Source organism: Ursus americanus, chromosome 18, assembly GCF_024610735.1.
Source record: "Ursus americanus isolate L20-20 chromosome 18, mUrsAme1.1.p, whole genome shotgun sequence".
NCBI classification, from domain to species: domain Eukaryota; kingdom Metazoa; phylum Chordata; class Mammalia; order Carnivora; family Ursidae; genus Ursus; species Ursus americanus.
Window position 1 is genome coordinate 52,730,331 of NC_142144.1, and position 13,303 is coordinate 52,743,633.

Here is a 13,303-nt window from a genome sequence, read left to right on the forward strand (position 1 = left end):
GAATGTTATCTGGGAAAGGAAAACAAAATCTCTACATATAAAACATTGTGTATGCAGCTACGGAGCACAGATACAGTCTTTTCTAATGTGTAATTAGAGATCATTCATTATTCAGGAGGACGATTTCTCGTGTAAAAATCCTATCATTTGCTGAGTTCGATGTTTTATTACCGACCCAATAACCCTAACCCCCTCCCTCTTTTTATGAAGCAAGTATGACAGGTGCATAGGCGAAGGATGGAAGGAAATCCTCATTTCAGGGGTACGTCAGACCACTAGGCTTAAGTCACTCAAATTTGTTTTCACTTTTTGCATTTTGATATTAGGAAATAACAAACAAAAATAGTGGACCCCAGGGGTATAGCCGTAGGAAGTAACTTTTAGCAAAGTTCCTGAAATATCATTTAGAGACAACTTAATTGCCTCCTCTCTCTCTCCATCTTTGGAATGTAAAATGTCGATAAGGAAGACTGGAGGCGCTACAAAACTCGCCATGCCCTCCAAATCAGAATTTAAATGAAATTGAATTGTGATGAGTACAGTTTTAGTGTCAAGTGTATTTTAATTTTTAATTTTTTTTTTTACAAGCGGATACTGTATACATGACAGTTTTGTTAACTTAATTGGCCAGACTACGTTAACGATCTGAATATCACTCACTGCTATCCTGGATAAATGCCCTGCATGTGGTAGATCTTTATATATATTTATATACATATGTATTTATGTATTGATTTACAAAGGAGTTTTCTGTGTACGTAGATGAACTTACGTGAAAGGTACAAAATGGGCACGTGTGGTTTTTGGTGAATTGTGTGTCCAATAAAGAGCCTAAAAATTTAGGCATTTTTTAAAGTAAAGCAGATTGATAGGAATGAGTTAAACTACATGTGGGTAGAAGCAGTTAATTAAATAAGATGTAGTATAGCTGTGTGCTTAAAAGCATGGACTCGGTAGCTGGATTACGTGGAATCAAATCCTCGCTCCAGCACGTACTACTTATGCCATTGAGCAAGTTGGTTAACTGCACCATGCTTCAGTTTATCCATCTATAAGATGGGGATGATGGTAACACCTTCCCCCTAGTCTTGTTATAAGGACAATATGAGTTAATATATGTAAAATACTTAAAGCAGTACCTGGCACACAATTAGTACTGAAAAAGTATTTGCTATTATCATCATTATTATTATTTAATGAATCCAGTATGCCACTATTAAATCTCTCCGCTTATCAGATGAACCAAAAATTAGAAGTCCTGGGTCTCGGTTCAGGCTTCAACATTGAGTGGCTTTGTTCTCTTCACTTGGCCCATCTCAGTCTTCTGTCTACTTTTACTATAAAATTAGGGTGAGTTGGGAGATGACTCAGGAGTCTAGTTATGTGTTAGAACATAATCCTTTTAAAAGAATTCAGAAGTTCTCCAAGGAAGTCCAAAGATGCTACACAGGAAAAAAAAAAAAGAAGAAGAAGAAGAAGGAGGCGATGTGGGTGAGCTCAGTCTAGGGCATGGGATTGGGAAGCATCAAGCCTATCCCAAGGCACTGTGTCTGAGAGAATTTTACCTGCTACAGGTGATGCCACCAGGTCCTATGTCCGGACAAGGTGCCACAGTGTAAAATATGGGGACTACCTTGGACAGCTGAGATCGCTAAGGTGTAAGACAGTGTTCAGGGTCCTGGGTCTCAGCTCCAACTCTCTTCAGAGAATAATCATTTCTTAAAATTCTGCAGTTCCAAACCTGCTCTTCGATAGGCCACAGACTTGTCTTCAAGGATATATGGCTTCCTCTCTCTGGACAATCAGGCTTCTTGGCTCTCTAGAGTATTTTAATCCCTTCCATAAAATTAAATTAATATTTAAAAACAACAACAACAACACAACAAGCTGAGGTATATGGAGTTTCCTCCTAGGAGCTGAAGATGAATTTCTCTTTTAGTGGAGTCACTTCTGTCCCCACCACTGTCAATGACACCATTCTGAACAAAGTGCTTCTCAGCTGTAGTCTGTGTGGAAAATAAAATACCCAAGCATTACAAAGTTTCGCTAGACACTCACCAATGGTGAGTGAGGGTTGCAAATATTTGACATTCTATCTGCCTAATAATAGTAACACCTAACAGGTCCTGAGCACCTACTCTGAGCCAAGCTACTTTCCAAGTGCTTTCCGTATTCTTAACTTGTATATTCCTCACCAAACCCTCCGGGGACATTTTTATCACCCATCCTGTATAAGAAGCAGGACAGGGAGGCAGAGGTCACAATGCGAAGGAGTGGCATAGCTGATGCTAGAATCTAAGCTTCCTCTGACTACAGTACCCAGGCCCCCAGCAGCCAGACCATGACCCAACTCCACCTTTAAACAGTGAATCTGGGGCGCCTGGGTGGCTCAGTCAGTTGAGCCTCCAACTCTTGGTTTCTGCTCAGGTCCTGATCTCAGGGTTGTGACCTCAGGGTTATGAGATCGAGCCCCACATGAGGCTCTGTGTTCTACAGAGAGTAGGCTTGCCCCTCTCCCTCCCCTTCTGCCCCTCCCTTTGTACACGCATGTCCGGCAAGCTCGTGTGCTCACACTCTGTCTCAAATAAATAAATAAAATCTTAAAAGACAAAACAGTGAATCTTAAAAGCAAAGTTAAAAAAAGTTTCCCAACCAGATAATAGGATTTAGGACTATGAAATCAGACTAGAAGATACATCTATTTGCTACCTACTAGTTTTAAAAACAATAACGCTTTGCTCTCTGAATTGTGATTTCACATCTTGTTCTAATTTGAATTTCCCAGTGGCTTTGAGAAGTGAGGAAAACCCTGGTTATTGAAAAGTATGAGTTAGCACTTCCTTCTCTTGCCCATAATTTCTACTTCAGATAGTTTCTAAGGAAATACACTCTCCACTACTTACACACTAGCAAGCTGAGCAAGAAAACCCGCTAGCTCCTCTCAGGATACCAAGCCTAGAAGGATTCAATTTGGTAAGAGCAGGGGAATCTCTGGCTGGTATGGGTCTTAGAGGCCCTGCTCAAACCGTATTGGGGATGTCTCTAGGATTCTACTACTACCACTACATGGGTTAGAACCTGCTGGTTCAATTCATCAAACCAAGTCTGGCCCCTTCACTGTTATTGGCCAAGGAGCGAATGATTCCTTCGTGGAGGGACAGGCCCGCTGGACCCATCACAGCCACCTGGTCTAGCCATCCTGCCTGGGCTTTGATTCTCTTCTCATTGCCAATCTTGGGGGGCTGACACTTTTTTTATTAAGCAAGGCAGATAGGTACATATCTCCATTCAAGAAAAAGGAAAGGGAAGTCCATTGGGATTTGACACTGCGGAGGAATTTTGAAATAGTGGAAGACTTAAACCTGGACTGGCTCTGAATATGTACAATTTCATATCGTCCTTCCATAAGAAAAGTTAAGAGATATGAATGTGTGCCTAAAATATATTTTAATATACATTTTAATGTCTTTTTTAGTTTTGTTGCAATAAAACAAATGATGATGCCAATAACATTAAGCAGAATTAACAAAAATTGGGGTTCTCTGTTGCTATCAACTATAGCTCTATGTTTCTTTTTTTTAAGATTATTTATTTTAGAGGGAGAGAGTGTGTGCATGTAAGCATGGGGGGGGAGGGAAGAGGGAAAGAATCTCAAGCACGCTCCCCATTGAGCTCAGGGCCAACAAGGAGCTTGAATTGGGGCTCCACACATGGGGCTCGATGCCGGGCTCCATTTCAAGACCCCGAGATCATGACCTGAGCCAAAATCGAGAGCCACCCAGATGCCCCATTTATAGCTTTATTTTTCAATGGCCTCGTCATCCTATCTGCAATGGCTTAACGCAAGACACTTGTTACCAAAATCTTGATCACTGTTACAATACCTTAGCAGCTCAATATTTAAGGAGTTCTGGATTACACTAGAAACCATTTGAGCTATATCTGTAAGCTGCATCCCCTCATACCAAAGAGTAGTATATTGGGGAGTCACGCAGGCAAGTCTAGGTTGCCTTCAGCCAGGCGTTTCAAATCTAGGACTTTTCATTCGCTTCTTCTTCACTGGCAATATCAACTTTCAAAGTCTGGTGAACCCTAGCTCCACCGTTTAAGGGGAGACTGAATTGGGGAAAGTTACTTAAAAGTGTTGAGTGTCAGTTTCCTTATCTTTAAAATATGAACAATAATTCCTGCCTTGCAGCATTGCAAGGATGAAGGAAATTGTCTGTATCATTCCCACCAGAAGGCGTGGCTCATGGGGTGCTCTGTAAATCATCTAGCCACTCTTTCTGTGATTAGTCTACCTTATATTTTCCTGATATTCTATATCTGCTGCTAATATCATATAAGTTCCAGTCAAGCTCATCATGATTGCATTGTACAGTTCTACCTTGGCCAGACATCAAATAATCAAATTGGGAAGATTGTACAAAGAAAATTAGGGTATAGGGAGTGAGAAAGAGAAGATGAAGGGAAGAAAATTGTATTGTATTCCTGAAACTGATATTTAAGGCATAAGGGAGCATAATGGGATGGTTTGATTTTCAGCATTAAGAGGCAACACATTGCAAGGCAACTAAAGAGAAGGAGACATGATATTTGGGATTAAGTTCATGGTCATGGAAGAGGCCCTTGTTCAATAGGACTCTTTGGCAAATATCCAAGTACCTATAATTCTAATTACCTTTTAATCAATGAATGTTTATACTTATGAAAAGAATTTGATACCTATTTGACTTGATGCCTTGATTTCCCCATAAAACAAAACAAAACATCGTTATGAAGATGAACTTGTTGTTATAATTGAGTAGATTAATTTTAGCACACCCATCTGAATGCACACTACCCCAGCATATTGGGAGGGGAACCTCACTAAAATTTAGGGAAATCTTGTAAAATAAGTCCTCCCTCGAAAACCTAACATGCAATGTGCCAATTCTTTCCATTGCCAGGGGAATGGGAAAGAGTATGTATGGGAGTGTCCCTAGACAAGCAACCCAAGAACAGAGGTTGAGAAAGCTGAGACACAGATGGCAAATGTCTGGGCTGTCCTTCCTGGCACAAGGGTGTTTGTGACCTACTCTGTCTCTCATGAAATGGAGGCAGCTGGATATGAGCCTGGTACATTACAAATGATAAAGGGAATGGAAAAAGTTGTTTCCCATGGACAGTATGAAGTTCAGAAGACAAAATGAATCTGGAGGAGAAACTTTTAGGCCTGTGCCATCCTGGAGGTATAACATTATCCTATTATCTCGTTGGAGGATCCTCTCAGACTCTACCCTATAGTATATGGTTCTCAAAGTGCTAAAAGGAGCTTCCTTATGAGAAACCTTATATGTATTTTCCCCGTGGGATGCACCCCAATAGCAAAGAAAATTTCCACTGCTGTAGTTAGAGAATATATTTTGCTTTTGCATAAGGAAGAGAAACAGGCTTAATCTGAGTGACTCCAAAACACCTCTTGGTGAATGTTACTCAGAGGCCAAGTCCAACTCAATAGAAGGAAGAACTTTCTGACAATTAGATCTATCCAAAACCCAAATGGGCTGGAGGTATTCCAGCCAAGGCTGTAGGAGCACTTGTTGGACATGTTCAGGAAATTCATGCCTTGGAAAAATGTTGGGCTAGACGCCTGAAATTCTCTAAAAATATTTGATAAAAGAGTGGAAAAAGTCTTGGTATCAGGAAATACTGAAAAGCAAAGTTGCATCAATTCTAAAATAACACATGGAAGCAAAGCTAAACTGCTCTGCGTATTCTCTCTACCATCCCACTCAAACGCCCTGCCATTAACATATGAGCTTTGTGCCAAGAAGATAGGAGTCTGCAGTGGGGACACTGCTTGCTTCCAGTGACTTCAGGAGGAAGCTAGCTGGAAGGAAGATTCAGATGACAGTTAAGCCACAAGTTTCTAGTGACCTGCAAGCACACTGCTTTATTGGGCTCTGGTGGGATTCTTCCCATGGCTGGTGCAGGTCCCCGCCACTGCTTGGCATTGACCTACAGAGGGCGTAAGGGAGTTGTTTGCTCCCATCTGTAAGAGTAAGTTATTTGCTTTACCACTCTTAAGGAGATGACTTTTAGTTCAAATTATGCCAACATCATGTTTAATATCCTGATCATAAGAAACATTGGTGGTTTTACTTCTGAACACCTTAGCCCCTGTCTCCACTTGGCAAACCCTGACTGATACTTTAATTCTCATCTCTTGAACCCTTTCCTGGCTTTTCCGTGAATCCTTACCTGGATATTTTCCTTCCTTTGTGTTTCTACAGAGCTGTGTATAGATCCCTACCATTGGACATATGACCAGGACCTGTTACAAAATTTGCACAACCCAGGGCAAAATGAAGATGTAGGGTCCCTTGTTAATAAATTATTAAGGATTTTTAAATGGTGGCACGGAACATTAAACCACATGCTGCTAAGCATGGGGCCCTTTGTGACAGCACAGCTCACATCTCCATGAAGCCGACCCTACTTATGACGCTGTAATCAGATTCTGTGTTATGTATTTTGTGTTGATTTTGGTCTACTAATCACCCATTAACTCTGTGTGTATGTGTGTGTGTGTGTGTGTGTGTGTGTGTGTGTGTGTGTGTAGTGTATCTTCTGCTGTATATTGCCTCAGTGCACCTAGAAATCAAGGTGCCCCACCTTGGGAGACAGGCACATGACTGAGCTTATGCTCTGTTAGCTCCTCTCTCTCCCTCTCCCTCTTCCCCTCCTTCTTCTCCCTTTCTCTTTCCTTCTTCTAAGACTTTGAGTCTTGCGAACAAAGATGAAAGAACAAGGGCAAACATTGGAATGCATTTGTTCACTGGTGATGCCCTCCAAGGCTATTGATGAGATCCTGAGACTTAAACTCTTCGTTTTGCTAGTTCTTCCTCTGTTTTCAAGCCTGATTCTCCAGCCTTCTAGTTGATCCTGTGAGTATACCAATAGATTTCCAATAAACTTCTCACTTACGTAGGCAGCCAGAATTTGTTCTGTCGCCTGCAGTCAAAGAACCCTGAAAGTGGTAGATCGCATTCACTCGCTAGACTGAGTTCTTTGACCTAATTTAAATTATAGCATGCGTACATTACGTAAATACTGAGCAATAGGAAAGCGTGAAGCGCTTCACATATCATTGTTCATTTAATCTTCACAATGACCATTCAAGGTAGGTGTCCTTGTCCTCACTTTTCCGATGACAGAAATCAGGTTCTGAAAGACGAAATGATAGTCCGAAAGTCTCTCAGTTACTTCGTTGTGGAATCAAGATTTTCAGACTGCGTTTTTTTCTGACTCCCAGGACCACACTTTCCTACAATGTCGTATTCCCTTCCCATCCCCATTTTCTAGCACACTGCTTGGCCCACCATATTCCGTATGACTATTCAGTGAGTGAGAGAAAAAATAAAAAGAGCAACATTCATACCCAAGCCTTCATCCAGTTTCAGTTTATAACTGGTACATAATGGCCTACAATTCTAAAGTCAAATTTTTATCTTTTGTCTCTCTCATCATAAAATTTTATTTGCCATTTATTACTATGAAAACATTGGCAGATCCATCACTTTTTCTAAAATGGCTTCCCATACCAGCTACCTTAGTTTATTTCATGGTTTTCTTTAGTGATTAACTGTGACTGCCACTTACAGATCAAAGGCACAATTACAGGCACAAATATAAACCAATTAAAGATGCCCAAGGAACAAACAATGCAACTTTAACTGTCTCGACCTTTACTTGAATAGAGACACTTGCAAAGTATTGCCCTTTATCCGGAAATAGTTTCAAAATCAATAATGCAGATGATATAAACGTACATGGAGGCTGTAAAATAAGTCTGCCTAAAAATGTTAATTGTGCCACAGTAGGCAACCGCATTGAGGAGAGCCAGAAAGGCAAGGAGGCAGCTAGACAAGTTTCATATTCTACACGGGATCTATCTCACTATCTATCATGAAACCAAAGGAAATCGATTTGGCAGGTAAAAACAAAAGCCATTATTTTCCCCCTTATGTATGTCTACACAATTCAATATAAAGAAGATGTTACCGAGCAAAGGACTAATCTTTACTGTTCCATGTACAGGTTCAGAGGTAAAAAAAAAAAAAAAAAATCAATTAATTACAAAAGCTTCCAAACAATGCAAACAGCATTAAGCACAGTAATTATAAGATAAGCATGGAAGCAATTTTCAGTTGATTGGGTGTGGGTGTGCAGAAGTAAACCTACAGTTTGCCTGCTGGTGCAAGAATAGCTTACATGCCAATTAGTGGTTATTGCTACTAATTATTAAAAACATTTTTAAGAGTAATTAAAAATTAAATGCACCTGTATGATGGCTCATAACTGTGTTGTGGTAAATTGCTCAGATTTTCCATATCAATCACGCAGGAAATGCTCAGTGAGGTGGAGGAGCGTGATGACACCCACTCTGAGAAGCCAGGCTACATCCGCGTGTGCCCTCCACACAGAAGCACTGCTGGGATTCGGTTTCTCTGCTCAAAAGTTTCTACGAATAAATGCTCCTAGGCCAAGCTAATGAAGATAGGAGTTGAGGCTGTAATCCTTTACTTTGGACATTTAATGGTCTCTTCATTGCCACAAAATACTGTTGAGAAAAGAAAGCAGGAAAGATGGCGCTCAGCCTCATCTGAGACCTCCCTTCCGCTCTTAAGAGCTGTGGCAGAGAGTGCGACTTCAGTATTCTAGAATGAATACTGGAACCCCTCCCTCTTTTCCACCAGTAACCGTATGACCATAAGCATGTCACTCATCCTCCTAGATTCAGCTTCTTTACCTTTGAAGCATGACCATGGACTAACTGGTCTCAAGGATTCCTTTCAGGAATCAAAGAGTCTGTGTCCTGACAAAGCTAATAGTTATATCACATGAACAAGAAGAATCGAGTAATATTTACTGAGTGGTCATTCAGTCTCAGGCTTTTCCACCAGTTGTTCAAATCCTTGGCTACACACTGGAATCACCAGAGGAGCATTAAAAACTCTAATGCCAAGGCCTGTCTCCCCGAGATTCTGCTTTATTAGGGCAGAGGTAGAGCGGGGAGTTGGGAGCTTGTCAACGCTCTCCAGGTGACTCAGGTGTGCTTAGCCTGTTTCAAGCTACTGGACACACTTTACGTACATCATTAGAGCACTAGTTCTGGTTTTCTAAAAGGAGTCTGTGAGGTAGTATGCCTTTTTGTCCCCATTATACAGATGAGGAAATATATTCAGGGAGGTTCAAATGTGTATCATAACACCAATGTGGCAGAGACAGAAATCCAACTCTCTTTCATTCAGAGATCCTGTGGTGTGTGTGTGTGGTTTTTTTTAACCTTACGTGTATCATCGATGTCTAAGTTGTCAATTGACTTCCTGGCATTTCTTCTCTTTGGTTACTATTTTTATTATCATAGCACACATCCTTAAGTGTCTTTTATTTCCATTTTCTTCTGGTTCTCAGATATTTAAACAGAATAACTACAACATCAGAAGTATGGATTTGCTTGATATCCCCACAAAGGACTCTTTTACATACTGGAAACAAAATGTTGGAAGTCCTGGTGCTGATGTTCTGGAAAGTCATAGCAATCCAGCTCCTTCCATAGCTGACTGAGCCTGATGAAGCTTCGAGAAGCTTGTACGGAGGAGGCTTGAGAGACTTCTGCTGTTCCACACTAACACGGAGGGCGCAAGGAGGTGGCGGGGAGCACGGACAAGGTGCCTGGGAAGTGAGGGACGTGTCTATTAGAGGCTACCTCTGACCTTGGAGGTTTTGTTTGTGTTTTGTACATCTTAAGGCTGTCACCTCGGTTTCTAATGATATCTCATTGGCCCCAGGACATTCTTACCACTTATCTCATTATTAGCTCCACTAGAAATCTAATTATCTTTTCAAAGGTACAAAGCAATTTATGTACCACCATAATTTTATTTATAGCCGTAATCCTACACAGCCAAAGTAAAGAAAAGTAGTCATTACCTGTGTGTATATTGTGAATCTCCTCTCTGGTTCGTTCTTGGAGCTTCAGGAAACAAACGCCAAGAGCAACCACAACCACACACGCACGCTCACACAGCATCCGCTACTCCTCTTCATCTTGGAGGGCTCACCACCTACCCGTTCAAACTCCAACTGCCAACTCCCTCACCTGAAAGCACGAAGGAATTGTATTTTCACTCCAGCATATAATTGGCAGACCCATATTTTGTTTTCACTTGTTTTTTTTTTTTCTTTCAGCGAAATCAACGTGCCTTCTTTCTGACTTCCCCTGCCAAACATATCAGATTGTGTGAGGTTTATGGTTGCACAGTAATTCCTGGGCAACCTGAAAGCCGGGGAGACTACAGGAGATAGTGGGGGGGGAGGGGAAGTGTCACAGAGAAAGCATGAGTGAATAATAGATGACAGATTTGAGATAATTATTGGAGAGATGACAGAGAACATCACCATGATTTGTTTTGCCAGGTTGTCATTTCAAAGACAATGAAGAACTATTAAATCGATTTCTTTCTTTCTTTTTTTCTAGGGGAAATGAGTACACAGATATTAAAGAATAAATGAAATGAATACACAAATACTAATTATAAATTCTGATTATGATAAGTTTGAGTAGCTGGCTACTTCATACAACACTGGAAGTATTTGTTATGCAAATGCATTAAGTGTGCCCAGTGGCCCTTATAGATCAGTGGCATTAGGTCTGGAACTATTGTGGCGAAATAGGATAGTTGGCTCCACTCGGTTGGGGGTCATTTTATTGCCGATTTAACTAGTGTTAAATTAGTGGGTATTTAACTGTCACTAAAACAATTTAGGGCTCAATTCACTGAAGTATCATTTTTACTAATATTTTAGTGCAAGTGAAGAATTGTTCCTCCCGATGCCCTCCTGGGATGCTGAGGGCACCACTGTTTTTTAGTCTCCAGTAATGAAATTTGCATTAGCAAAAGTGGGCTGCTTGCCTACTAAGGAAAAAAAAAAAAATCTCCTTGAGAACCCAGTATCCTGCTGTATTTTATTGCAGTAAAACCATTTTAACATCCCTTTTCACTGAATGAGATTTTTTTTTTAATTCCTAAATCACAAGCCAAATTAGTATAATCCATCCAGTATTTCGTGGAAGACGCTCCCTGTAAGATTATCGCATTGAACTCCCAACTTTTTGTTTTAGGGGGAAAAATTAAAAAACCAACCAAACCATATTTCTCTACCAACACGAAACATGATCAGCTCCAAATCCAAAAAGATTTACAAATGCCACAACACAGTTATCTACCAGCAAACATATCATTTCTTTGTTTCGTAGGACACCAAGGATGAATTATTCATGAGACCCCATTTCAGATGCTTATTGTGTCTGGTGGCAAAGTCTCCGCCTGCTCAGCCCCAGGAAAGCTCTGGCGCTTTGCTGAGGCACAGTGCTCTGTGCCATCCAGGGACCAGCCGTGTGCTCTCGAGTTACTGGAGCCGCGCAAGCAGTTCCAGTGGCCTCAGCTGTGGAGACAGCTGTTGGCCCACCGTCTGTGATGGCAGAAATGTGTGGGAGGCTTCCCCCTAACAGCACGCCCCCCCACCCCACATACACACACGCACACAAACAACTCCCATGCCATGCATCACACACACAGCCACCAAAGGGGTGCAGAGAAGCCCCAGGATTTGAGGACCAGAAGGAGCAGTGCACCACGGCTCAGAATGGTTCTTTCTCTTGTGTGCAAAATTATTAGCACAGAGGCTGTAGCCTCCGAACCTCAACCTTTCTTGTCACTTATGTATCAAAAGGTTTGTGCATGCGTGAAACGCAAAATGATTTATTGTTTCGTTACTGACTTATTTACTTACTTAATGGATTGATTGATGTGCCAAGATCCCACAGACAACAGGGCTGGTTTTTGTTTTTTGTTTTTTTTTAGGCTGGCTTTAAAGGAAATAGATTGCAAACAAGAGTTTCACTAACACAGTAAGTCAACCCCTCCTTCCTGGTTTGTATTCATAATGAGTTCCTTTTGGCTCTTGCCTGTTACCTGTCTATGGCTATTCGCTGACACAAAATACTGCACCTTGCCTTCTGTGGGAAGTGGCAGGGATGAAAAAATAAAATATTAGGTGTGGAAGGGTAAAATATGGGGAGAAAATCTGGATCAAACCCCAGAGTTTCAGCCAATATAAGCACCTATGGTAGGCACTCTCTTGCATGGTGCTTGGGCTGGAAGCCATAGAGCCACTCAACAACAATGGGAGGTATTAGAATTCCATCTGGCATCATTTCTCCGCAGAGGAGGGAGGTGCAGACAGAGAAGTCCCGCAATTTGAATTCCTCCTGGAGACCTCAGATCATCTGTTTATTTTATGGACACTAAACTTACTTTCATTTTCTAAGGCCATTATTACACCTGAAATTAGTCCGTGGAATAAAATAGAATTCTCTACAAACATTGCAAAGATGGCTACAGGGAAAGTTCTACAGACCTCTTCCTAGCATGCCTCTTGAAATTTCTTTACGGCTTTATCAGGGGGCCCGAGGTTTTAATTGGTCTTGGTGAACAGGGGCCAAATCGGGAAGGAGGCTGATTTGTTTACAGCACTCGGATGTTGACTTTGTGCAGAACTCTCCCTCCATGTTCTACGCAGGCGACATTTACGTAAGATCTCTGTAACCTCTTTTCCAAACGGACTCTAATTTGACATAATGCAGCGTAGAATGGCACCAGTCATCGGGCTTGCATCAGAAATGCATTTTATTTGGATTCAATTCAGACTCTTAACGAACTGGTTCCCGTAAATGCAGCAGATGGGAGTGTGGCAAATGGGAGCGGGTGTGCGGCCTCACACCCAGCATCCGCTGCTGCTTCACCGTGCTAAAGCCTTGCCTGAGTTAGCTGGTTAGTTAGTTAGCTAATTAGTTAGGCACATTTCAGCTGAAACTTTTAATTATCATTAACGTATTTATCCTACCCGTCCTCCAACCTGCGGCCTGAAAAGCTCCAGTCCGGCCAAGGCGAGTAGATTCCGTCCTTAGCTTTCTCTCTGACCTCCTGATGAATGTGGTGAACGCTGCCAGGAGATGATCTGACGGTTTATAAGCCTGGCAAAGCTGTAGCCAAACCTTCTCTTCGAAAGGTCAATTAAAAATGCTAGTGGCACTATAAACAGAAGTCTCCATAGAAGAATGCCACGCCGTGCCCAGAGTGGTCTCTTAATACAAAATATCAATTTGATTTTGCTCAGGAGATTCAGTCTCCTTTTGCAATGCAAATATTTTCAAGTGTACTAAACACGTTTTAGCACCTCAACATAGGCACTA

General features: G+C 41.5%; 1 long non-coding RNA gene across 3 annotated transcripts; it reads right to left on the reverse strand.

Moving 5' to 3' along the window:
• Positions 1-1,451: 1,451 nt before the first annotated feature.
• On the reverse strand, positions 1,452-13,084 carry LOC123781207 (uncharacterized). 3 transcript variants are annotated; one of them, XR_015727508.1, is made up of 6 exons: positions 12,955-13,084; positions 9,979-10,147; positions 9,535-9,720; positions 8,326-8,605; positions 7,084-7,209; positions 1,452-2,006 (listed from the first exon to the last, which is right to left on the reverse strand). It is a non-coding gene; the product is annotated as an uncharacterized LOC123781207 (long non-coding RNA). The 3 variants fall into 3 exon arrangements; XR_015727507.1 differs by having other exon boundaries at positions 6,970-7,209; XR_015727509.1 differs by lacking the exon at positions 9,535-9,720 and having other exon boundaries at positions 6,970-7,209.
• Positions 13,085-13,303: the final 219 nt, after the last annotated feature.